General features: G+C 45.1%; 1 protein-coding gene across 5 annotated transcripts in view; it reads right to left on the reverse strand.

Annotated features, from left to right (window-relative positions):
- The window catches only part of DGLUCY (D-glutamate cyclase), a 396105-nt gene that overhangs the window by 64377 nt on the left and 306637 nt on the right, over positions 1-25091 (reverse strand). The gene's annotated exons all lie outside the window — the stretch shown is intronic.

Here is a 25091-nt window from a genome sequence, read left to right on the forward strand (position 1 = left end):
CTGCCTTGGGGTCGGATGGTGAAGGGCAGCTGATCCTGCACTGTGGGGGGGCATGATAAAGCCCCCTGCTATGTTTGATAACTGAATCAGCATATTTTGATGTGCTGTCCCTGTCCTAAAGCACAGGACGCATTAGTGTAGATCTGGGAATGCTGAATAAAGTCACTTTTTACCAACAATACCCTAAAGATGGCTTCTGGGCATATGGGTAACAAAGTGATGGTCAAATATGTTTGTTATACATTGCAAGCACCAGTGCTGCCAACGTAATCCAGCGGCACCCAGATCTACCAGTGCCATCTCCACAGGACACGATTAGCCAGGTTAAATAAGCAACACAAACACCTCACTATGAGTTGAAGAACTCACAGCAACAGGCACACCTCCAATCTAGATTTATCCACAACAAATCCAACCACCCAAACCAAATCTACGGAACACTCACAAAACAATATCAACCCATACAACTAACAAACACAATGCCACTTGCTAGGAAGAAGTTAAAATTAAGGAAGGCACGAATGCATGATCACTAGGTTCCCATATCGTCCCTTCACGCTGACCTCCCGCATGCCATTGAATCCACTATGCAACCCAGCAAATACAGCAACGCCAGCTCTCACAAAAAATTCCCAAAATTACATCCCAACTTCAGAATTCTCCACCCCAGCACCCTATACTCCATCTCCACGGCCACCTTAGCCAGGATTCCCCCCACTCATCCCCACCCACATTCCTGATCCTTCTGATTCACCTTATACACTAGGCCACACCTCCTCAAAGCACCACCATGTCAAGGGAACAGAGCAACAGCTAAAATGCTTGCTCTTCAACATAAGGTCCATGAATTGAAATGGTTCAATATATTTGATCAGAAACAACATTAGACCTGCCATTCCTTACAGAATGGGGGCTCTGCCCCACATGCCATATTTATGAGTTTACCAGCAAAAATAAGTATTTACAAAATTGGAGGAGACCTAGTAATATTCCTTACAAAAGCACTAAAAATAACACTGCGGAAACTTCACCATGAACGACGGACTGCAATCTTTGTTGGTAAGATGTCTCCCTACTGTAATTCTCATGTGTTCCTTCCTCTTAATAAGGTAGACTAGAGCCCAGCACTGCAAACCTCAAAGACGCCTTACATAATACAGTGACAAGGACTCCTCTGAACAACCCCAACCTATACATTCTATGAGACATCAACATGTGGTTTAACAAGACTTATCAAACTACAATGCAGCCATAATATCCAACCGTGAGGCTTTCAAACACCAACAAAGTTTTTCTGGCTAAACTCACTCCAACAAACACACTTATGTGCTCCCGCAATGCGCCACAATGACTGACCAGTCCCCTGTAATATTGAGCAACCACACCTTCACCATTAATAACAACACTTGAAAGATAGCAACAGCCACTAGCAACGTTAAGTAAACAAACACAGACAATGGAAAATGTAAACCTCATACATTCAACTTCAATCTTTAAAAAACAGCAATAAATATGTGACCTCAACACATACCCACCTTCTACAACTGGATCGCCACTGAAATGGACAACAAGATACCAATAAAGACCATATATATGATTATTCACAAGAATTAACTTAAATGAGCATTGACAACACCAGAAGAAGAATGAAAACGCATCACAATACATTAAAAACGAATGGAGGAAATCAAGAGATTAAAAACCGCAAAATCATACTATGCAAGTTTATTAGAGCCTACAAAACAGCCATCAGAACCACAAAAAGATAACACTACACCACAACACATAATTGAAGTGGGCTGCCAATCTAAGGAACTCCACAAGATTCTAGCAAATTACGAAATCTAGAGTTCCAAACTGCATGAACACCAGAATCAAGTGCTTTCTGTGACAGATTCTCTATGAAATTGATTAGGCTGAAAAGATAGAAAGTGCCTTAAGGGGAACACAGCAAGTACTCCTCGGACATGATTCAACCGCCACAAAAGCAGACCACACCAATCTTACAGTACTTAATGCTTTCAACAGAATTTCAGAAAAATAATTTCATGACATTATCATTGCAAGAAGACTGTCAGGATCACACTCAAGCCCATCACCCCAATTATCTTTAAAGATAGCCTTCGTACAACGTGTAGTGGAGGTAGCTAGAAGCTTACTGAACAAGTCACTGAAACTAGGTTCTTTCCCACCGAGCAGAAAATCTCTTACATTAGAACACTCCTCAAAAAGACCCTAGACCCATTCAATCCAGCAAAGTACAGACTAATAGCTAATGGCCCATTGTAAAGTAAAATACTTGATATAGAATTTTTCACTCAGCTTTCAAAGTTTACTGAGAAAAATGACTTTATGTCAGACCATCAATATGGATTCAGACCAGAGAGAGCACAGAGTCATATCCATAAGGGACCTAAAAACTCACTGTGGACAAGAACGGAGTAGTCAGCCTATTGCTTATGGACCTATCAGTTGCATATGACACACGACCACAAAGGCTATATCATCTTGGAATATCTGATAATGCTCTGATATCGATTCTCTTATACTTCAAAGACAGCCAAAGGTTGGTGTACCTATCACCATTCGTATCATCTTCTCAAAGCCAACACAGTGGTGTGTCTCATTGGTCCGTATCGCCTCTCCTATCCATCCTCTACCTAACTTCAAATATGTGGATGATACATAAGTCATTCTAAAAATGGTTGGCAAGAAGGCCTATAGGCCTGCATCCATGCCTTAAATTAATGGATGATGAGTAACCACCTAAAGCTCAAAATGACAAATGCAGAGATTATGAACTGTGGACAATGTCACAAATACCAGCCCCCCACCATATGCTCCAAGGAAATTGATGCCCCTCCATCTTCATTAACAGAGGTAAGAAATCTAGGGGTAACTATGGAATTGGACCTATCTTTGATAACAGAACAGAACACGAACACTTTATTGCGGTACTCTGGCCATGAAAGTACATAAAATAAATACAATGCATTTGATATCACATGTGAAACAAGGTTGCAAAAAGCACCTCCAACATAATGAAAATACTGAAAATCTTCACATCTGGATACCATCAAAAACTACAGTGGCAACTCACGGTCATAATTTCGAAGCTCCACTACATCAGTAGATAATACCTCAGCATCCCCAATTTCATCATATGCAAAACACAACTAATCCAAAACTTATGCAGCAAGATTATTTTGCTGGCTCCACCCAAGAAAACGTATGACACCAGTATTGTATTCACTCCACTCGCTTCCTGTAGCTAGATAAGCTATTTTTAAGGCACTGTGCATCATCCACAGAGCGTCCAAGAAAAGGACCAATATACCTACAAGTTAAATTCAAGCATTACAAACAAAATAGCTTGCATCATGGATTAACATACCACTTTCCTATGAGAAATCGAAAGGCATCACTATTTCATACAAATCGCCAAGCTCTGCAACTCACCAACAGTCAAGATTCAAAGCATCCAGGAACAGTTATATTTCAGAAGAGACATGAAACCATGGTTGATTCCAAGATAATTATACAGTCTCAGAGACAGAACCCAGAACACTAATCGCTCCATCAAGTAAAATCTAAAGTCCACAAATATGCAACAGCCTTACCAATATATATTCTGATCACGATGGCCAGCACTCACACAGCTTTCTATGCTTAGGTAAGTTAAGATAGGCTGATCGGTATTGATCCAGAGCGCTATGCAGTAAAGAAAATTCATACATGATCCTCCTGGCCCTTGCAAATAGTAATATAACAGTCAGCTGCCATGCAGCCAAGTGTAGTTCAAACAGGCTGCACAATAATCCCCTTGTACTACTTGGGCCTATTACTCTCAATTAAGATAGAAACACTCCGGGTCATGCCTATCATCTTGTACTATTCCAGTACACAGTAACAAACCACCCGTCATAATTCGAACAGACATGTTCTGCATAATGATGGATGTGCACCCATGCCTTGAGTGCTCCAGCTGCAGGGATACCTGGATCCCTGGTACTGATTTTTCACCAAGGATGTGTGTGAGGTCATGTGTGACTGCCATTTCCTAGGCCTGCCCCATGGTAATGATGTCCTGCTAGACTGGAAGGAGACCGCCAAGCGCTACCCTTGTAGTGTTAAAGGGCTACTGCCTTTACCTAGAGTTATGTAACACAAGCACGGTTGTGGCAGCATACCTATTTTGTGGTTAGTGATCAGTAGTGTGAACAAGGCTTTTACCTGTGTCACCAAAGTGGTACCTATCAGCCCACTCATGTAAAGTTCATCTGTTATGTACTTTACTTACCATTGCCCTACATGGTGAATGTGTGTAGTGCTGGACAGTGTGTGATATGTGTGTGTGCATTCTGGGATGCATGTGTGTGTGTGTATGCACGGTACATAACATCGAGGCCTGTGGGGTCCATTTTAAAAGTTCATAGCCTGGCATGGAAAGGTTAGTAGAGGCGAGGACTGCAACCCCCAGACAATAGGTGTGGATTGCTGACATTCCTGAGAGCTGCGGTTGGAACACGCACACTGAAGGAAAGAGAGCAGAGCAAACTCTGTCCACATCAAATTTATTCTTGATTCCAGGAAGAGTTATTGGTCAGTGGGCCCTGGGCTCACAGTAAAGTGAGATACTGGTCTGAGAAGGTTGGCACTATAAGAACCGAGAATCATAAAAGTGGAGAATGCTTAGGACTTTGAATCTCTATGAGGTATATTTCAGTGAAGGATGACAACAATGTGTGTAACACTCATGGACCTTTTTCTTGCCGCGCTTGCTCCCACACCCTCCAAAGACCACCTCACAATCCCGCACCAAGCACGGACGACCCCCTCAAGTACATTCTACTCAACACACGCTCCCTCATCAAGCACCCAGTAGAAGCCTAGGACCTCCTCGACTCGACAGCCCCTGACATCGCCCTCTTCACGGAGAAATGTATCACCCTCACATATGCCCCAGACATTGCCATGGCCATCCCGGACAATTACAAAATCATCCACAAGGACAGAGCCAACCGGCCTGGAGGAGGCATTGCCATAGTCTACAAGAAAAGCCTGACAATCACCAACAAGTCACAGTCTCAGCCAACCCATGAACACCTGCACTTCCAGATTCAGACCAACCCAAACTCCTCCCTCCGTGGCACCCTCATCTACAGGCTGACTGGGCCCGACCCCAATTCTACGAAGACATCCCCAACCTCGTCAGACCCGAAGCGCTCACCTACTCCGATATATCCTACTCGGCGACCTCAACTTCCACTTTGATACCCACAATGACCCCAACACCACAAACCTCCTGGACAACCTCACAACACTCGGCCTCAAACAACTAGTCAACGTCCCCACCCACAGAGCCAAACACATTCTCAACCCTGTCTTCTTAGCAGGGAACAACATCACCATCACCATCCCTCACACCTCCGAATAACATTGAACTGACCACAAGTGCGTCCACTTTACCTTCACAAAGAACACTGCATGCCACAATGCCCCCTCGGCAGACGCTGGGACAAAGTTACAAAACTCACCAACTCTCTCAACCACTCCCTCCCACCGTACACAGCAGACACGAATTAAGCTGCTCGTAATCTACACCGCTAGTTATCGGAAAGCCCCAACAAAGTAGCCCCCCCTAAGGAAACCAGCAGGAAACTGACATCGCAAAACACCTATATGGTTTACAGAAGACCTACAAGAATCCTAACACTCCTGCAGACTACTGGAATGGAAATGGAGGAACAGCAAATCAGCCGAAGACTGCATGGCCTACAAGAATGTAGTCAGCATGCACCACCCGAACATCAGAGCCACCAAAAAAGCCGCCATTCAAGAACGCCTCAGCACCAACGCTGACAACAGCCATTCAAGAACGCCCCAGCACCTCACCAGATCCTAAACTCCTGAACCCCCATCACCAAAGAGGACACCCAAATACTCATGAACTCCATCCACTCAGGATCCGTGCCCTCATCATATCTTCAACCTGGCCAGTGCCACCATAGCCTTAGAGCTCTGCCGAACTATCAACCGATCCTTCGAGACCGCCTCCTTCCCATCAGACTGGAAAGCACGCCGAGATTAATCTGCTGCTAAAGAAACCTGCTGCCGATCCAAGGGAGCTGAAAAACTACAGACCCATCTCTCTGCTCCCTTTCATAGCCAACTGTAATGGAAAAGACCATCAACCAGCAACACACCAAATTCCTTGAGACACACTAAATCCTAGACCCTCCCAATCCAGATTCTGAAGCAACCACAGCACTGAAACCGCACTCCTAGCAGCCACCGATGACATATGCATCATACTAGACCATTGAGGCACGGCTGCACTCATCCTCCTCGACCTCTCTGCAGCGTTTGACACTGTCTCCCACTCAACCCTCTGTGCCAGACTACACAAAGCCAGCATCCAAGATAAAGCATTGGATTGGATCAGGTACTTCCTCACCAGAAGAACAGAGTGTCAGACTACTGCCTTCCAGGTCAGAATCCAAAGACACATGCTGCGGAGTGCCCCAAGGATCTTCACTCAGCCCGATGCTTTTCAACATCTACATGGCCCCGCTTGCCAAGATCATCACACAACACAGGCTAAACTTAGTCTCCTACGCCGATGATACCCACCTGATCCTCTCCCCGTCCGAGGACTCTCCAAAGGCAAAGAGAAATTCCCACAACAGGATGAGAGCAGTCACCACCTAGATGGAAGTCAGCTGCCTCAAACTGAACTCGGACAAGACAGAGAGTCCTCGAAATCGGCTCCCCCCTTCCACATGGAACAACTCTTGGGGGCCCACCGCACTGGGAAACGCTCCCGCTCCCATGGACCACACACGCAATCAGAGCATCATCCTGGACTCCTCTCTATCCATGACTTGCCATGTCAATGGCATCTGATCATCATGCTTCCAAACCCTCCAACTCCTGCAAAAGATTTTCAAGTGACACGAGGAAGACAGTCACCCACGCACTTGTCACTAGCAAACTGGACTTCGGCCACGCACTCTATGCCGGCATCACGAAGAAATTATAATCAAGACTACAAAGAATCCAGAATGCAGCAGCCAGACTCATCCTGGACATCCCCCGACACAGCCACATCTCCTCCCACCTAAGAGACCTACACTGGCTCCCAGTCAACAAGTGCATCACATACAAACTCCTGATCCACATCTACAAGACATTGCATGACATAGGACCGGCATACCTCAACCACCGCCTCGCCTTCAATGTACCCAACAGACAACACCGTTCTTCCCAGCTCGCCCTTGCAGCCGTTCCCAAGATCTGGAAAAGCACAGCAGATGGAAGATCCGTCTCCTGCCTGGCAGCCTCTCAAACTCAAGCAGACCGCATCACTGAAGCAGTTCAAGAAGGACCTCAAGACCTGGCTCTTCGACTGAGCAGCAGGCCACACAAACAGCAACCTGAGACCCTATGGGTGATTAGCCACGCTTTATAAATCACTGATTGATTGATTAATTGAATCAGAAATTAAGCCACTCCTGCTGTGGCAGACTGTCCCTTTGACAAAGGACAGGGCATGGGAGACACTTCAAAGAAGCCAACACCCACAACCTGAATTTCAAAGGACCAGACACTAATTCACATTTGAGTCTGGAGTTAGACTATAAAAGTGGGAGCATGAAGCCCACAAGTTGTTGAACAGCACTGTTCATTTGGGGAGAAGGTCACCAAGACTTCTAGCTGCTGAAAACAAGACTGGGGATCGAAGTCTGCTACTCTCCATGCTAAGTGAGGGGGCATCACCAAGGAAGTGAAGAACAAGCCCTTAGCCCGCAGCCCCAGCCTTCTCCAGCCTGCCAAGACAGTGGACCCTGTGAGGAAGAGGAGAGCGCCTGAAGAAAGTGAGACCCAGTGTGGAAACTACTAAGTGGATCCCAGGGAGCAATATGTGACATGTCCAGTCATGACCCCTGAACAGACATAGTCAGCAACTTCCGTTTGGTAGGTAGGGCGACCGTGAAGTAAGGGCCATCACCCTTGTGTGGAGCCAGTAGGCAACTACTGTATGCCAGGTGGGCGCCACCATGAAGTAAGAGCTATCATCCTTGTCTGGAGGAAATCAGAGACACCCTGGTGCTAGAAGTGGGCCACGGTATAGGCAGTGCTGTTGCCTTGGACTGTGATACCCAGACTGCTGTGAGGAACCCTTACTGACTGCGAGGAGCCATGGAGAAGGACATCAAACACTGACATGAGCCGTCCAGAGACTGAGGAGGCCCAGCGTGTCATTTGGGAAAGACAATGAGAGGTCGCGGACCCTCACAGTCAGTAGACAGTAGCCAGCAGAGACGCTCCCCTGTCCTCCCGTACTTGCAGGTTACTACTGAGTCAAGTAAGATATTTCGAGGCTGCAGGCCTGTTGTGGATTTGCACAATTTCACTGCGTGGTGTAGCAGAAGTTGACCATTAAGGCCAAACTTTGACTTTGTTGCATGTCGACTAGCGAGGGCCGCATTTGAGAACTTCCCTTCAGTATCAAATGGGGAATAATCAACATTAGAAGAAAGAGCCTCGGAGATATGTTTTGTTATGCTATGTGTATTTGTAAGGTGCGATACCACTGGCGTTGAGCAGGTGTGTGCGCCTAACACTGGACAGGGTACGTTGGTCAATGGAAAAGCCAGATCTTCAGCTTTCTGTGGAATTCAAGAGAGGAGGTGGCTCAGATGTGGAGAGTGAGGTCGTTCCTCACTTTAGGAGCAATGTAAGAGGGTGTCTGTCCCCCTGATTTGGTTCTGCGTGGGATGTGTGCAAGTAAGAGTTCTGCAGAGCAGATGTTTCTGTCTGGTTGGTGGAAAGAGATGCCACTGTTCACTAAGTTGTGTAGTGCCTTGAATGTGTGTGTAAATAGTCTGAAATGGGTGTGTCTGTGTAACAAGAGCTAGTGGAGCTCTGTGAGGTGTGGTGTGAAGCGAGTTCTGTGCGGGAGGTTGAGGATGAGTCTGTCTGCTGAGTTCTGGATGGTTTGTAATCTTCTGATGAGTTGTTTGGCGATCCAGCCATAGAGGCTGCACTTGTAGTCCAACTTGCTGGTAACTTAGGTATGAGTGACAGTTTTTCTGGTGTTGCTTTGGAGCAATTTGAAGTTCCTCCTCAGCATCTTCAGGTGTGGAAGAAGGATGCAGAGATGGCGTTGACTTGTGCAGTCATGTACAGTTTGCTGTTGGTGATGATTCTGAGGTTTCTGGTATGAAAGCTAGTCTGAATTTGGCCAACCACCAGTTGGAGTCCTGTTGCAAGGCGTTCTTGCCTAAGATCACTACTTCTGTTGTGTTGTTGTTGAGATTGATACGTTGGCTTTCATTAAGTTAGCGATGTTGGTCATACAAGAGGTGATCTAGTTTCTTGTGTTGGGGGTCTTGTCTGAGAGGGAGAGTATAAGTTGTGTGTCGATGGCACAGGAGAGGATGTTGATGTGTGTGTGGATGACATTGGCTACATGTAGATTGTATATGTTTATGAGTGTGGAGCAGAGTGATGAACACTGAGGAACTTCGCAGATGAGCAGATGAATTTGGGGGGTTCTGTGGAATAAGCTGTAAGGCATCTTGTGCTCCACCCGTTAAGAAGGAGCAGATCCAGCAGCGAGCGGGTGTTTCAATGCCAATCTTGTGCAGTGGTCATATGGGGTGGGAGACCGGGCCAAATGCTGCAGAGAGGTCCAGAAAAATAAGGCTGCTGTGTCTCCTCTGTTAAGGATCATGTAGAAGTTGTCTGTGTAGGCAATGAATAATGTTTCTGTACTGTGGTTGGGCCTGAATCTGGACTGCGTGACCTCAAGGAGCTGGTTATTGCTGAGGTGGTTGGTTAGGCATCTGTTTATTAGTTTCTCTAAGTCCTTGCTGGGTATGGTAGGAAGGGGATGGCTCTGTAGTTAGGCAGCATAGCTGGGTCATTAGATGGATTCTTGAGCAGGAGCGTGACGGCGGTGTGTTTCCAGGCGTCCAGTAATATGGCTGGGTCAATGGATGAGTAGAGGGTGGGTATAACTGCTTTGCTTATCAGTAGGAGTCCTCTGGTGAAGGCGTGGTGTGGGAAAGGGTCAAATGGGTCCTCCGAGTAGATGATCTTCATGGTAGTGGCAGTTTAGATGATGGTGACAGCGGGCCACGGGGTCAGGATTTGTTCTTTGGTTGTGACGGGAAGTTGAATTGCGATAGTGATGGTGTTTGGTTGAGAGTTGAATCTGCTGTATATGGGGGTGATTTTGTTACAGAAGAATTCAGAGACCTTGCTGTAAAAGTCTTGCAAGGGGGTGATGATGCTGGAGGAGGTAGGAGAGGCAGTGAAATCTTTGATGATGGCAAATATCTACTTGCTGCTGTTTGTGCTGCTGTTGATACAGTCTGCAAAAGCCAGGTGCCTGGAGGTCCCTATCTGCTGGCAGAAGTAGCTTAGGGCAGATTTGAGTCTGTCTTTATCCGTGGTGTCTTGACTTGTTGTTTGAAGTGTCCTCCAGTACTTGATACACAGGGGACGATACTAGCATAGCAACCTTAAGAGACTGTGTATATTGTAGTGTTGTGTGAGCTATTAATGACAAAGCCCTTCTGGCTCATGAATGACTGAGAAGAACTGTGGCGTAGGTTTCGGAGCATGAATTGAGTGCATGTGAAGTGAATGTAGGTTTAGAATGTTGAGTTCGCAGTTACACACAGATGAATGAAGACGTGTAATACAAAGCTCTGTGTGTGGAGTAGTCATTGGCAGGTATACAGGCTGAGGAAGACGCTACAACTGGCGATAAGATAGGAGATAAGTAACCCGAAGATCAACAGTGCTCTCCCATAGAGTTTCCAGTGGTTCGAGCAAACTGCTCATGCGTACCAAGTGTGCCTCCATCGAATTGTGGAATTGACGTCTGGCATATCTGGAGTCAAAGTGAAACTCCAGCCAGTGTGAAGCACTCGAAAATAATGAAAGATTCACTGAGAAGTCTACATATAGTTGGCCAAGAACTTGCTGGGAAGGCCCTAAAGGGAGGTACTGCGCTACTACTCAACCTAAAGCTATATAGAATATGGAGTGATAACTCTAAAGGTGGACACAAACAGATACAGAAAAGAAGCCCTGAAGACTACCATAGTCAGATAAGAGTAGAATACACAAATGCGGTAGCTGACACTCACCAGAGCCTCGATAAAAAGAGCTCTACAACCTCAGCAGCGGACGAAGAGGCCCAAGAAGAAACACAGGATTGTGCTTACTGAGTTGTCCAATACTTGAAGTGGCACACCACCAAATCTGTTGGGTGGTGGCTCAGAACACCTCCAGAAGTCTCCTGAAAAGTGTAGGGCTCCAATTGAGACCAAGAAAGAGGTCGCAGTTCAACAGAGAGCCCTAGAGATGGCACAGAGAAAGCAGCTCCTAGTGGACAGTATCAGAGTGAACTCCATTCTCAGAATCAACCAATCCCGGAAACTGGTATAATGCTGCTGCCTTCCTGAAACCACCACCACCATTTGATACTTCCAAAAAGGAGAATATTGGCAACAGATGGAGTGCTTGGATAGAGACTTTTGATGATTTCATTGATGCACTAGAAGAAATAGACAACAAGAAGTCATAAAGAAAAAGCCGCTAACTGACGAAGTTACAATCAGTCAAATCAAAGAAGCCTTGAATCTCAAGTTCAATTCAATGCTGAATGTAGATTATGAAAGGTCAATTTTCAGTCAAGCATGACAGAGTCGGTGAAACCTTAGACAAATTTGTTGAGAGAATTGATATGCTCATCAAACACTGTAGGTTCAGTGAATTTAATGATGTGGAAGCAATACGTCTCAGAGTTATTGATGGATGCCTGTCAGATTAATTCAGACAACAAATGCTGAGAGAAACTTTTAGTCTGGAGCAAGCTCTCATGGCTGCGATAGCCAAAAAGCTGCTGACATGGAGGCCGAGGGTGCCCAACGTGAGTCAACCATGAACAAAATTAGGCAGAAGCAAAAGGATGAAGGACACAAAGTGATGTCTCCACAGAAAAAGAAGTTGTGTTTCAGTTGTGGATTTTCATTGCCACATAATGATAAATGTCCTGCCACTGGATAGATATGCAAAGGCTGTGGGAAGGAGAAACAATCTGTAACGGTTTGCACGGCGAAGGCAAAAGTAAGTGTGTCACAGTGAGAAGACAAAATGGCCGTCCGAACGTTCCAGAAACAACGTTTGACGCATGCACCCACGGCCAAGCAACATCACCAGCTGAGACAAATCAACATCAAACAAAGTCGATCGTCATTTAAATTATCGTCAAAAAGTTCTTCAGCATCAATATCAAGTGAAAGTGAAGAAGATCGTTGTGCAATGTCAATGTTTACCTCAGAAAAATGAGTGCATGTTTGACTGGCTGCATGTGAAGAAAAATACCGGTCAAAAGGAACATCTACATGAAAAAGCATTAAAGTCATTCAAACACTTCCCGAAGATTACACTGAAAATAAACAGGTGTTCAGTACCTTCCATTATCGGCTGTGGTGCATCGATAAACATTATGCTTGAGGAGAAATATAAAGAACTATCTCCCTTGCCACAACTGACACAATTGAAAACTAAAGTATATACATGGGCTGCATCAACATCATTGAAAAGTCAAGGTTCATTTGTAGCGACGGTGAAATACAAGAAGACAAAAGTGCAAGTGCCTATTCATGTGCTTCAAAGTACTGCGTCAAGTGCCTGTTTACTTAGTTTCAGCACTGCTGCTGATGCGGGACTGGTCTCAGTGAACTACAACAGGAATGCTCATTAAAAAATTGTAAGTCTGTTCCCTTTGTTGTTTTATGGGTTAGGAAAACTTAAAACTATGAAAGTACAATTGCATATTAATGAGGATGTATGTCCTGTTGCTCAAAGACACAGACGAATTGCATTTCATTTACAAGAAACTGTTGGAAAGGAACTGGGATCATTATTTAAACATGTTATCATTGAGCGTTCTACTGGCCCAATGCCATAGGTTTCTCCCATATTTATAGTACCCAAAAAAGACAGTTAAGGAACAGTATGTATCTGTGTCGATATCTGCAAAGCAAACACGGCAACTCAAAGAGAATGACATCCAGTTCTGCACACTGCTGACATAACACAACTGAATGGTGCGATGGTCTTCTCCCGCCTTGATTTGAATGAAGGATATTCTCAGTTGGAGTTCAAGGAAAATTGAAGATACATTACAACATTTTCTACACATATTGGTCTATTTCGATATTAAAGACTAAGTTTCAGTGCATCGAAGGCAGAGCTTTTTCAAGATGTCATTCGATGTATCATCCAGCCTGTCATGAATGCTTTCAGCTAAAGTGATGACATATTTTTGGAGCTACACAGAAGGAGCGCAATAAAGCTCTCAAGCATATGTGTTGTTTACTTGTTGATGCAGGTTGAAATTTGAACGCTGAGAAATGTGAATTTCATAAGACAAAGCTAAAGTTCTTTGGCCATATTTTTTCTGATAGGGGCATGACACCCAATCCAGCTAAAGTACAAGTGTTGTCAACTGCCAGTCCCCCACAAGATGTTTCCATGTTGCGTTCAGTAATTGGAATGGCCAGTTACTGTTCCGGATACATACAAGACTTTGTCACCATGAGTGCTCAATTGAGATACTTGAAGAAAAATAAAGTTTTATTTCACTGGTCACATGAATGCAAGCAAAGCTTTAAGAGAATCAAACAAGCTATCAAGAAAGCTACTAAAATATCATATTTAATCCAAAGCTTCATTCAGAAGTTGTTGCTGACGCTAGCCCAGTTGGCTTAGGTGCAATCCTTGCACAGCAGACACGCAAGTGCTTGAAGACATATTGTGGCATTGCAAGCAAAGGTTTGTCCCAAACTGAACGTGATTATTCACAACCTGAGAAAGTTAGTGTGGCAGTGGTATGGCCTTGTGAACAATGCCAAGTGTTCTTATACAGAATGCCTTTTATGCTTTTGACAGCTCATCAAGCACTGTTGACCATCTTTGACAATCCAAAGGTCAAGATGCCTGCTCACATTGAATGTTGGGGTCTACGATTAAACACAACTACACAATCATGCACCATCCAGAGAAAGATCAAAACCCTGCTGACTACTTCTCCATAGTGCCTATACAGTGTCAGTGTACCCCTTTCAAGATGGCTGAAGCCCACATAAATTTCATTGTGAAATCAAACACACCAGCTGCAACTTTGTTGGAGCAAATTGTCAGTGCCATGAGTCACGACATTAACATGTTAAAACTGAAAGACATTAATACACAGTAGTCTTGGAACCAGCACTCTCAACCTTATGCCATTGATGGTGAATACCAGAAGTTTCAAAATGTCAAAGATGAACTGTCTATGACTCAAGAAGGCATTATTCTAAGGGGTTCCAGAATTGTTATTCCAGAGAATTTGCGACAACAGATAACTGAAGTGGCCCATGAAGGATAACGTGGAATCACTGCCACAAAACAAGCTCTCCGAGACGGAGTCTGATCTACTCATCTCAATAAGCGCTGAAAGGGAGTTGAAGGCCTGTAATCTATGCAATTGACTATCATCAAAAACCACTCAACAAACCTTGAGCATGTCAGAGTTGCCAAAGCATGTATGGGATAGAATTATTGTTTACTTTTTAAATCCTTTTGACAATGAACATCACCTGATGGTGATTGTTCATGAATACTCCTGTTTGCCACTGATGAAAGATCTCTCATCTATCACTCAAGAGAGAGTTATCAAGAGATTAGACTGCATCCTTGCGCCATGGGGTGTGCCTGCAATCTTAAAATCTGACGATGGACCACCTTTCAACAGTCTAGAATTCAGAGATTTTCTCAGTCATCCTAATGCGAAGCATCAGAAGAGCACATCTCTTTGGCCACAGGTCAATAGCCTTGTTGAACTTTTCATGAGTACATTGAAGAAAGCTGTTCAGCATGCTGTATTGGAAAAGCTTGACCTTAAAACTGTCTTAAATTCTACCTTGCGAGCTTACCGTTGGACTCCTTTTCCAACCAAAGGTGAAAGCCTTGCAACTCTGATTTTCAGGAGAGCCATGACGATCAAGTTACCTCGATGGACGAACAGAAGATCAAGTACTGAGGAAGAAACCCATCCCAAAGACTTGGATGGTAAGAGGAAAATGAAGGCCTATGAAGACAAGCAACAGTATCCAAAAGACATTGTTTTCACTAGAAGAGATTGAATGCTTGTCCGTCAGTCAAGTAAGTGGTACTCTGATGCTCCATTTGATGCAGAGCCATTCCATGTCGTAACGTGCAAAGGACACATGGTGACTGCGCAATGTCCTGGGAAGTCCATAAGGTGAGATTCCTCACATTTCTGATATGTAGCTCACCACTTGTCAGATAATGATGTCAATGTAGAGACTGGTTCTGAAAGGACAATTGAGAAACCCCTGAGTGCTGTTGCTCCTGCATCACCAACACAGATCATGGACACTTCTATTCCCGATGCTCAGTTCCAAAGACACGATCGGGGCAAGTAATCAGGTAAAAAAAATCTATTTAACAGAGGGGGAGATGTAGTGTCATGTGAGTTAACGATGACGGAACCCTCTTGGCCACTGATCGACTCCACATAACTGTGACGTACGCAGTAGAGCATGGTGAAGTGAATGCAGGTTTAGAATGTTGAGTTCACGGTTACATGCAGGCGAATAAAGATTTGTCATACATAGCTCCATGTGTGGCGTATTTATTGGTGGGTACCCAGGCTGGGGAAGACGCTACAGATAATATTTAGTGTCTTGCCTCTTTGCTTAGTGTGCTAATAATAAAATACTACTTTTTTCATAAGAGCAAGCATTTGACTAGACAATTACCTTATTACGTTTTCTCTTTGTACTATGAGACAGGAGCCTATGTATGCCTCACACCTACCTCCCCCTCCAAAAGCCTTGGACTGCTTGATCCTCACTACCGCTGAAGGCCAAGTGCTGAACGGGAGCAGTACTAAGGATTCATAGTAGGTCGGGCCCTGGGACATCAGGAGTAAAAGGCCAAAACACTCACAGTAGGGCCCAGTATACCCTGTTTGCCAATGGCCCTCTGAATGGGGTTTCTGACACTTGGAGTAACCGAAGATGTCTGCCACATACCAATGGCCAATGAAGGGCTCTAATTCAGTCCACCACTGAAGGTCCCAACTAAATACATACAATGACCTCTGTGTGTGATATACTTTGCTTGTATGCTACAGGACACACAATTCTGGGGCACACATTCCCCTATATGCAGTGCTTAATTTGTAAAAATAAATAAGTGCCAAAGTGTTCATCAGGAGGCCACTGCCAATGGCAGTAGCAACACAACTACTAACCATCACACTCCTAGAAATGTGACAGTCCAAACTATTTCAGTCCCCCAAAGCTATAGGAATATGTTGGGCAGCAGGTATTAGTCCTTTGTAATGTTTATTGAATTAGTAAACAACTGTTGTTGTGCTCATCTCTGAATCAGAGAAACAGTGCTACTATGTGGCAGACTTTCATAAGTGTCAGTGTTAACAATTAAGTGCCGATGCAGAGCCCTGGAAACCAATGGCTCAAATTAAGCACTGCTTGAACGTCTTTTGTGCAAACACAAAAAGCATGTGAAAATGTAAAGACTCAGACGAGACACCTAGCTGACAAGTGTCCCATCATATGGGAGACACTTGGGCCCGATTTACAACTCAGCAGAAGAATTACTCCATCACAACGGTGACGGATATCCCATCCTTCGAAATCTAAATTCCATTAGATATAATTGTAATGGAGTAATCCATCCGCCGACTTTTAAATCAGGCCCTTTGTATGCTGAGATTAGTTAACCTACACTTATAATAGTAAAAGTGAAGCTACAAGCCTTAGTATGCAACTTGCTGTTGTCTAGCAAGCCAGGGCTATCCAATGTTGTCATAACCACACTCTCTTGGGAGCCAGGGGGTCAGGCGACCACAAACTGTTGTCAACCACTCTCAAAACAAAATCGGAACTTCGGTCGTCTGGGGATCTGGAAAAATTAAGCCCATTCGGCGCTAAAGGTTATTAGGTCACAGAATACCTTACAAATCTAAGACTAAAGGGTAATCATTTACACCTAATGCATTGCAGAAAGAAAAGTGTAATTGGAATCACTTAGTAAGTACATTGGCGCCAATCTCTGCCATCCAAGCTATTGAGAGCTACTGCCCCCTGGTGGCAGAGCAGGGAAGGAAATCCTGTCGACAGCTCGGTTCCGACTGTCACTGTAGCTATGGCTGAAAGCAGTGCTGCTCACCAGGTACAGGCACATGCAGGACCCGACACAAACCTGTACAAGAATGTAAAGGATTGTAACGGCTCCTTGTTACTTTGGGATTAATGGATCAAAACTACCTGTAAGGAATCATTATGTACTGTGCAAATAGGATGATCAGGACACAGCTGATTCACACACAAAACCCTTCCTTAAAGAGACTGGATGTTGCTAGAACTGCAGCACATTTGTTACACTCCATTAAGGAATTCAATGAGTATTGGCAAAGCCAAAAGATCTGGCTTACTGTGCTAAGGCATGCAGCATAAGGACATTGAAGCCAGCAGGATCGGTGAGCAGAGGGATTTACATGTAAAACCATCTCTCAAGCAGTTCAAAGCAAGCATTTGAGTCTTCAGCCCTGGGGTTTATTAATGCACGCACAGTGGGGGTACAAGAGGGAGACACAAGCGAGAGAGGGGGAAGAGAGAAAACAAACATATACAAAATTAAGCAGCCACTTGCTTTTCCCATTTTACTTGCCCATCCAAGCTGGATCCATAAATAAAAGGAAAATGTATGTTTTTTGTTTAAAAGTGGGAAAGGATCCTATTTGGTTTTATTGGGAATCAGGAGATAGCTTAGCCTTTTGGCTTGCAGGTCTGTGCCCCTGTCACCTAGTGACTTTTAACCTACTTAGCCTGCTCTGTTTTAGCACATTTATTTAATTATTTCTACCAATATGGCTGCTATGTTTATAGTTAGGAAGATGTTTTGATTTCACGTTATCATTGCCACCCTGTGAAGGCGTCACTATCAACGTCAAAGACAAATTATATACGTAGGTATTCACATCATGTCCTTTGCCACTTACGTGTGACAGTAACTTAAGGTACTTTTCAGAGAATTGTTTATATAATTGCCGCACCAAGCATGCCTTTTTATCTATTGTTTGGGAACACACCTGCATCAGCGGTCCTACTAGATCTGTATAAATACATCTCACACAGACAAGGTTATCAGAGGGATTCCTACCAGATGCCATCAACGCTATCTATGCTACATGTTGCCGTGATGCAGACCCAGCCTTCGTGTCACCACGGAGTCCGATCTAGAGACCTCCTTCCAAGGTAACGAGGATTGGGGGGCTCTTCTCACAGACATGGTACTGGCAGATTAGGTTTAACACACCTAGCTCTCTTTAGGTTAGAGATTAGATTCCTCATGCTAGGGTATTAGGGCAGATTTCACATCTCTTCTTATTCAAGATGGTAGGGTTTTTTATATTCACGACTCTTGTTTTCACAATTCTGTTTCTTGCATTGTTCATTATCCTAATCACTGCAGCCCATGCATTTTACAGTAGATTGCAGTCTTGTGAATAAAACCTATTGAAACTTTACTACATCTCCTTCATTGTCTGTGTGTGACTGAGACTTGTTGCTCATGTGAGAAAAGGGTAATCTCTGTTTAACCATGACTCCCCTGAGATGTCACACTCTTGAGTCCATGCGTATCACAAATCCCCTCTTACTGTTTGTGTTTCTGGTGAGGTACTGCTTGTGAGCCGGAAGGGTTGGGCCGGCCGTTGCGACTTGTTGTAGGATTGGCCTAATCGCCTACAAACAAAAGTGCTGTCGTCCATGGCGCCACCAACATTATACGGAGACGTCCGTGGTCTTTGGGATAATCCTCCTCAGCTGAGCAGGGAGCACCTAATTAGTGTGTAGATTGTTCGAGCTTGAACTCTTATAAGGACTCTCTCCCCATTTGGTGTTCCATCTCTTTACCAATTTCATAATATGGCTATTGCCATAGACCAGTGGTTCCCAACCTTTTGACTTCTGTGGTCTCCCACTTTATCGTTACTGGAACCCAGGGACCCCCACTTAATCATTATTGGAATCTAGGGACCCCCACTGAGTCATTAGTGAAAGCTGGGGACCTAATCTGTTAATGTTATTTAATTTTCTATGCAGTCGCAGACCCCCTGAGGAGGCTTTGCGGACCCCCAGGGATCCCCGGACAAACAGGTTGGGAACCACTGCCATAGACATTCCAGAGAATGTCAGACATGAACATCAGAACTGGTTTAATGGCACCCTACCACACGTAAACCCGTGAGATTAGGTCCCTTAGGTAATGACGGACTTATGTGGCCAATGTTTGCCACATATACACCACACCCCGGTGTACAAAAACATGCAGGCAGCTGATCTGCACAATCAATCTTTACAATGAGCTAGTAACACTATGTAGACGACTTGTTCAGTTTGTAACGCGAACTCTGAACACAACACCAGCGCATCCAGCATTACCAGCACCCGCTGGATATCAATTGCCTACTAATGGGATTAATCCACAGACAGTACATTCTATCATGGGCAAAGTGGCCACAGAACAAGAGAAAATCCCGTTCTGGATAGCACAGAAAACAAATCAGCTGGAAGCCGTGTTTCCCCATACAAGACCACAGGAAAAACATAGATTTCTCACAATGTGCTAGCCCTTCGGGATGGTTCCCTCAGTGGATGACTGTGCCACATGGGGTACAGTCTTCGCTGCGATTTATACTACCACACATGGTACCCTGATACTTGCCAATTTACCGGAAGTGTTGAAACAAATTCAGAACGAACACAGGGCTGCTCCAGCCCTACATTTGGGGATGAAATTAATGCATAACTTCAACGCAGTCTCCTCAATAATACTAGGTAATATTACAGGGGAAGCGGTAGCGTTGGCTATACGCCAGCAGCTCCGATAGATTCCACACTTGGAGCAGGAGAAACAGCTACCGAAAATTATTTTCGATACCAATACCAGCATAGGACGGGTTAGTTTGAGAGCCAAGTTAAAAAAAAGCCTGAAATACAGAGGAACACCCCTAAGGAAGGTACTAAACAGGAGGGTTCTATAAAACGCTGGGATAAAAAAAAGCAAATTAAAAACAGACGCAATTCAGAGAGCTGACTCTTCACACCCGAGGAACTCCGAAAGGAGATATAGGTGGTCATTACAACCTTGTGGTCTTTTTAAAAGACCGCCGAGGCACCGCCGTGCGGAAGACCGCCAGTAGTGGCGGTTTGTCGCTCGGCGTATTATGACTGTTGGCTGCTCTCCGGCCTTTTTCAGATGGAGAGCCGCCAACAGCCATACTGGTGGGCGGCGGGGAAGTGGAGGTTGCTCCACCTTCACCGCCACGCCAACAGAACACCACCCACCAAATCACGTCCTGTGATTCGGCGTGGCGGTGTTCTGTTGGCGGTGTGGTGTCGGCGGAGCAGCCCCCATGGCTCCCATCCCCTCCCGGAGGATCGACGGAACAGGTAAGTCGATCGTCTGTTAGGGGAGGGGGGTGTTGTGTGTTGTGTGGGTGCATGGGGTGTGCGTCTGTGTATGTAGAGGGGGTGTGTGAGTGCGTGTATGCTTGCGGGGTGTTGCGTGTTTTGGGAATGAGTGCATGTATGTCTGTGGGTATGTCTGTATGGATGTGTGCGTGTATGTATGAATGTGGGTGTGAGTGTCTGACTGTGTGTGTGGATGTAGGCATGTATGTCGGTGTGTGTGTTGGTGGTGCCTGCGTGCGTGTTGTGGGTCGGGTGGGGAGGGGGGCCCTGCCACCTTTGGGGGGTGGCAGGGGTGGTGGGGGGTGTAGGGGAGGGAGTCAGGGTGGGAGTGGGTGGTGGGGGAGACCCCTATCAATTCCAGGGAAGGAATTCCCTGGCACTGATAGTGCTTACCACCATGGATTTCATGGCGGTTCCAGCCGCAGGAAATCCACGGCGGTAAGCTGGGTCAAAATACCGCCGGCGGTACAGTGACGGCCGCCGGGCTGTAGACCCAGGTCTCCAGCCCAGCGGTCGTCTCCGCCCTGGCAGGCGGAACGGAAAACCGGCACCGCCATGGTCATAATTCCCAAAAAAAGACCGCCAGCCTGTTGGCGGTCTTACCGCCGCTTCTCCGCCTTCCGCCAGGGTCATAATGACCCCCATAATCTCAGAAATAGAGAAAATATGAAAGCTCCTGAGAGATATAGTGATTCATATCCCTCTCGTTCCTTTCAGGATGCACCGGATAGACATAGCGAGAGAGTGGGCCGGTCAGAACAAAGTCCTGACTACGTGAAACAGAAGAAAGACTCACCTAGGTCTTCAAACAGAAAAGAAGACAAGTCCCCACAACAAAAGCCCCAGTTTAAAAAGAAAAAGGTGGCAGCACTTTCAATTAAAAAAATGGCAGTAAATTTGAGAACATTGCTGAAGAACAAGAGGTGGGCAGTGACACTGCTGGACAGCTAGGCAGAACTCACGGTATGTCCAGAGTCTGAAAGTTCATCTGGATGCGACAGCAACTAGCGACTTTATTGCAGTCAAGACTGTGGACTGGCGCATTCTCCCACCCAACAAGGGTCTATGATTTAAACATCCAAATCAAGGGAGACAGAGCGCACCATAAGCGTGATATTCTGGGATGAACTTAGTTGTGATATCCTATTGGCTGAAAGAGACTGGCTACCTGAGCATGTCCGTAAGCTCCGACTTGGGGAAGATGTAATTTTGCCTTCTTTCTCAGCCCTTGTTCCAGAAGCGGTAAAACAAGCCTACGCTGGGAACTGGGCTTTAACACAGGCAACTGTACTGTACTGCAACCATGTAATACCGATCAGGTCTACACCCCGCCTCAGCCTTAGTATCAAACAAGAAACTAAATGTCCAGTGAGGGAGATCCTCACTCAGCTCAAGTACCAGGGTATAATTGAGCCCTGTGTCTCTGCAAAGAATAACCTGTTATTCGCCGTTGCAAAACCTGACCATTCATATAGAATAGTCTTAGACAACAGACACCTAAACAGTCATACACACACATGCGCACTGCAAAATTCACACAGCACTAATTAACAACATGGTGTGTAAAAAATACAAAACAACCTTAGATATCTCAAACGTTTTTTTTCTGCCAAAACTTAGCATACTTTAGTCGGGACCTGTGTGCATTCTCATTCGGCTCACAAAAACGCTCTGTGGTTTTCCCCAAGGCTACAATAACAGCCATGGGCTGTTCTCAGCTCGTGTAACATCAACATTGCATATCGATCCCAAGACGCTGTCCTATGTGGATGACATCTATCTCAAAGATGACGACCTCAACATTCATCTTGCCAGGGTCGATCGGATCGTTCTGGGATTTGCAGCCCTTGGTTACCAATTTAATTATAGGAAAACTAAAATAGCTTTTCTCAATGTATTGTTCCTGGGATACAAGCTATCAAACAAGGGCAAAAGCCTGGCCCTGCACTTTCTTAGAAGAGTGTGCTCAACTCCCGCCACCAAATACTATCAAGAAACTACAGTCTTTACTTGGTTTCTTCAATTTTGGCAGAACATACATTCCTGACTATGCACAACACATCCAGCCACTTTATGACTTAATACGCCCAGATTGTTCTAGCAGACACTGGACAGGAGAACACACACACAACCTTAGAGGATTGCAACAGGACATGCTAGAAGCAAAACACTTACACTCTTATGATAACAAAACAAATTTGGTCATCAGAATAATTGCTGATGCCACTGGGTTCACTTATGTCACCTTTGACGAAGGCGACATGGTGCCCATAGCATATAAATCACATTTATATTCCAATGCAGAACAACGCTTTGAACCCACAGAAAAAATTCTAACTGCTGTACAGATGGGTGTCATCAAGGAGAGGCCACTTGCCCAAGGGAAACGCATTTCTGTTGTTAGTCCTGTGCCAGCCTTAGAAGCTGTCACCAAAGCAAGCGTTCCTAACACTAAAGCATTATATCCACATTGGATCCAGTGGGCAACCTATCTGACTACCACCGATGTTGATTATATCTTCGATCCAAAACTTCAAACACAAAATTTTCTCCAATACGAACAGAAGTACCCCGCACCTCTAGACATCTTGCTGCTTGATAGATACCATACTGTCATTTACACTGATGGTTCAGCACAACCAGCTGTAGGTACTAAACATCAATACTCAGCTGCTGTGGAGTGATGAAGGATGGTATATTGCACCCACACAAGGTTCTGCACAGCTCAGATGGCTGAATTTAAAGCACTTATCCTAGCACTGGAACATACAGATACGGGACAACTCACATTGTGTGTGATTTGTACTATTGTGCCAGTCTTACAATGATTATCTTAATCATTAGCGATTGAACTGTTCATAGATTCAAAGGTGAATACCATAAAACACAGAACTCTGGGGGGAGGGTAGCTGATCTTAAGGATAAGCTACTTACTGCTCATGTAGTCCATACATTAGGCCATCAACATGTAGGAGTACAAGTTGTTGGCAACACTTTAGCTGATGAAGCAGCCAAATCCACAGTAGCTACGTATTCTGTTGCTGCAGTGACTCGTTCCCATAAGAAACTGGGTAGTGAAATGTTGGCCGATGTGAAAGCTTAGACTGAAGGCAAGCATCTCCCAAAAGCATACCCTACAAAATATTCATACCACATCAGTGCAAGACCGTTGCTGATGCAGCTCTTCCTGGTGTTGGAGATTGAGCAATCCCCAACCAAGACCAGCGATTAGATCTCATCAAAGCAGCACATGAGTGTGTCACATCTGCTCATTCTGGTGATTCAGCCACAATATCACTCTTACAGAAACGCTTCTGGTGGCCAGGTCTATACAAACAGACCAAGCAATATGTCCTTTGTTGTTACATTTGCCAGCAAATTAAGGGCTCCAACATCAAATGCCCTCTGCAGACATCCCTCTTAGTGTCCAATAGGCAACTACAATGTGTGTATCTAGACCATTCTGGTCCCCTACAACCTTATGGTGCATACAAATATATCTTAGTCGCTGTTGATTCTTGTTTGAGATCCCTGTGGGTATGGCCACAGCGGTTGGCTGACGCTCGAACTGTTATAAAAGACTTGCTGATATTTATCTGTACATATGTGGTTGGAGCATTCCATTGAGACCAGGGCCCCGCCTTTGCCTCTAAGGCATTCATGGACACCATGAGGACGATGGGTGTTAAACTCCATTACTCCTCACCATGCCATCCTGAGGAAAATTCAGTTGTGGAGAGGAGCAACCGAGATCTAAAGCAGTCCTTAAAAGCTTGATTATTGGGTTCTGGCTGCAGTTGGCTTCATCACTATATGGGGTCCAGAGAGCACGGAATAATCTGCCAAGACGGTCCTTGGGAGGATGCACTCCTTATGAGGTTCTCTTTGGGATATCTATTTATGTCCCAGATCTAGATGGCCCTGGTTTGGTGGCAGCAGGTACACAATTTGACACAAATGAACGCCTCACTGTCTTACACGAGCTTCAGAAATTTTGTGATGATAACTCATCCGCCTGTGCTGCCACCTTTGGAATAAGGGATTTGCCAACAACTTCTGCTGGCTGGATTCCTAAAGTCGGGGATCTGGTTTGTGAGAAGATTGCTGTGAAGAAGGAATTCGACCCATCTTACAGAGCACCGGTCCAAGTCTTGGGAATACAAGGTACCAGAACTGTCATCTTTCCACTGCTGCCTGATTCCATAGTGAAAAGATTTGTCTCCATTGACAACATCAAACGACACCAAGTGGCTGATCCTGCACAGCAGACCCAGAGGTCCCATGGGTATTTCCCGATCCCCTCTCAATACACAACAGGACACAGTTCTTCAAAGAAGAAACAACAACACTTCTGACTACACAAGCATGTACAACAATGCTATTAATGCCTCCTCAAGCATGGGGAGGGGCGGAAAATGAGCTTTTGCTGATTCCTGTTGCGATTTCACCGACAACAACTGTCCAAGATGTGGCTGTCTTCTACTCCAATTCAAC

The sequence above is a fragment of the Pleurodeles waltl genome, chromosome 9 (genome assembly GCF_031143425.1).
Source record: "Pleurodeles waltl isolate 20211129_DDA chromosome 9, aPleWal1.hap1.20221129, whole genome shotgun sequence".
In the NCBI taxonomy this organism is placed as follows: Eukaryota; Metazoa; Chordata; class Amphibia; order Caudata; family Salamandridae; genus Pleurodeles; species Pleurodeles waltl.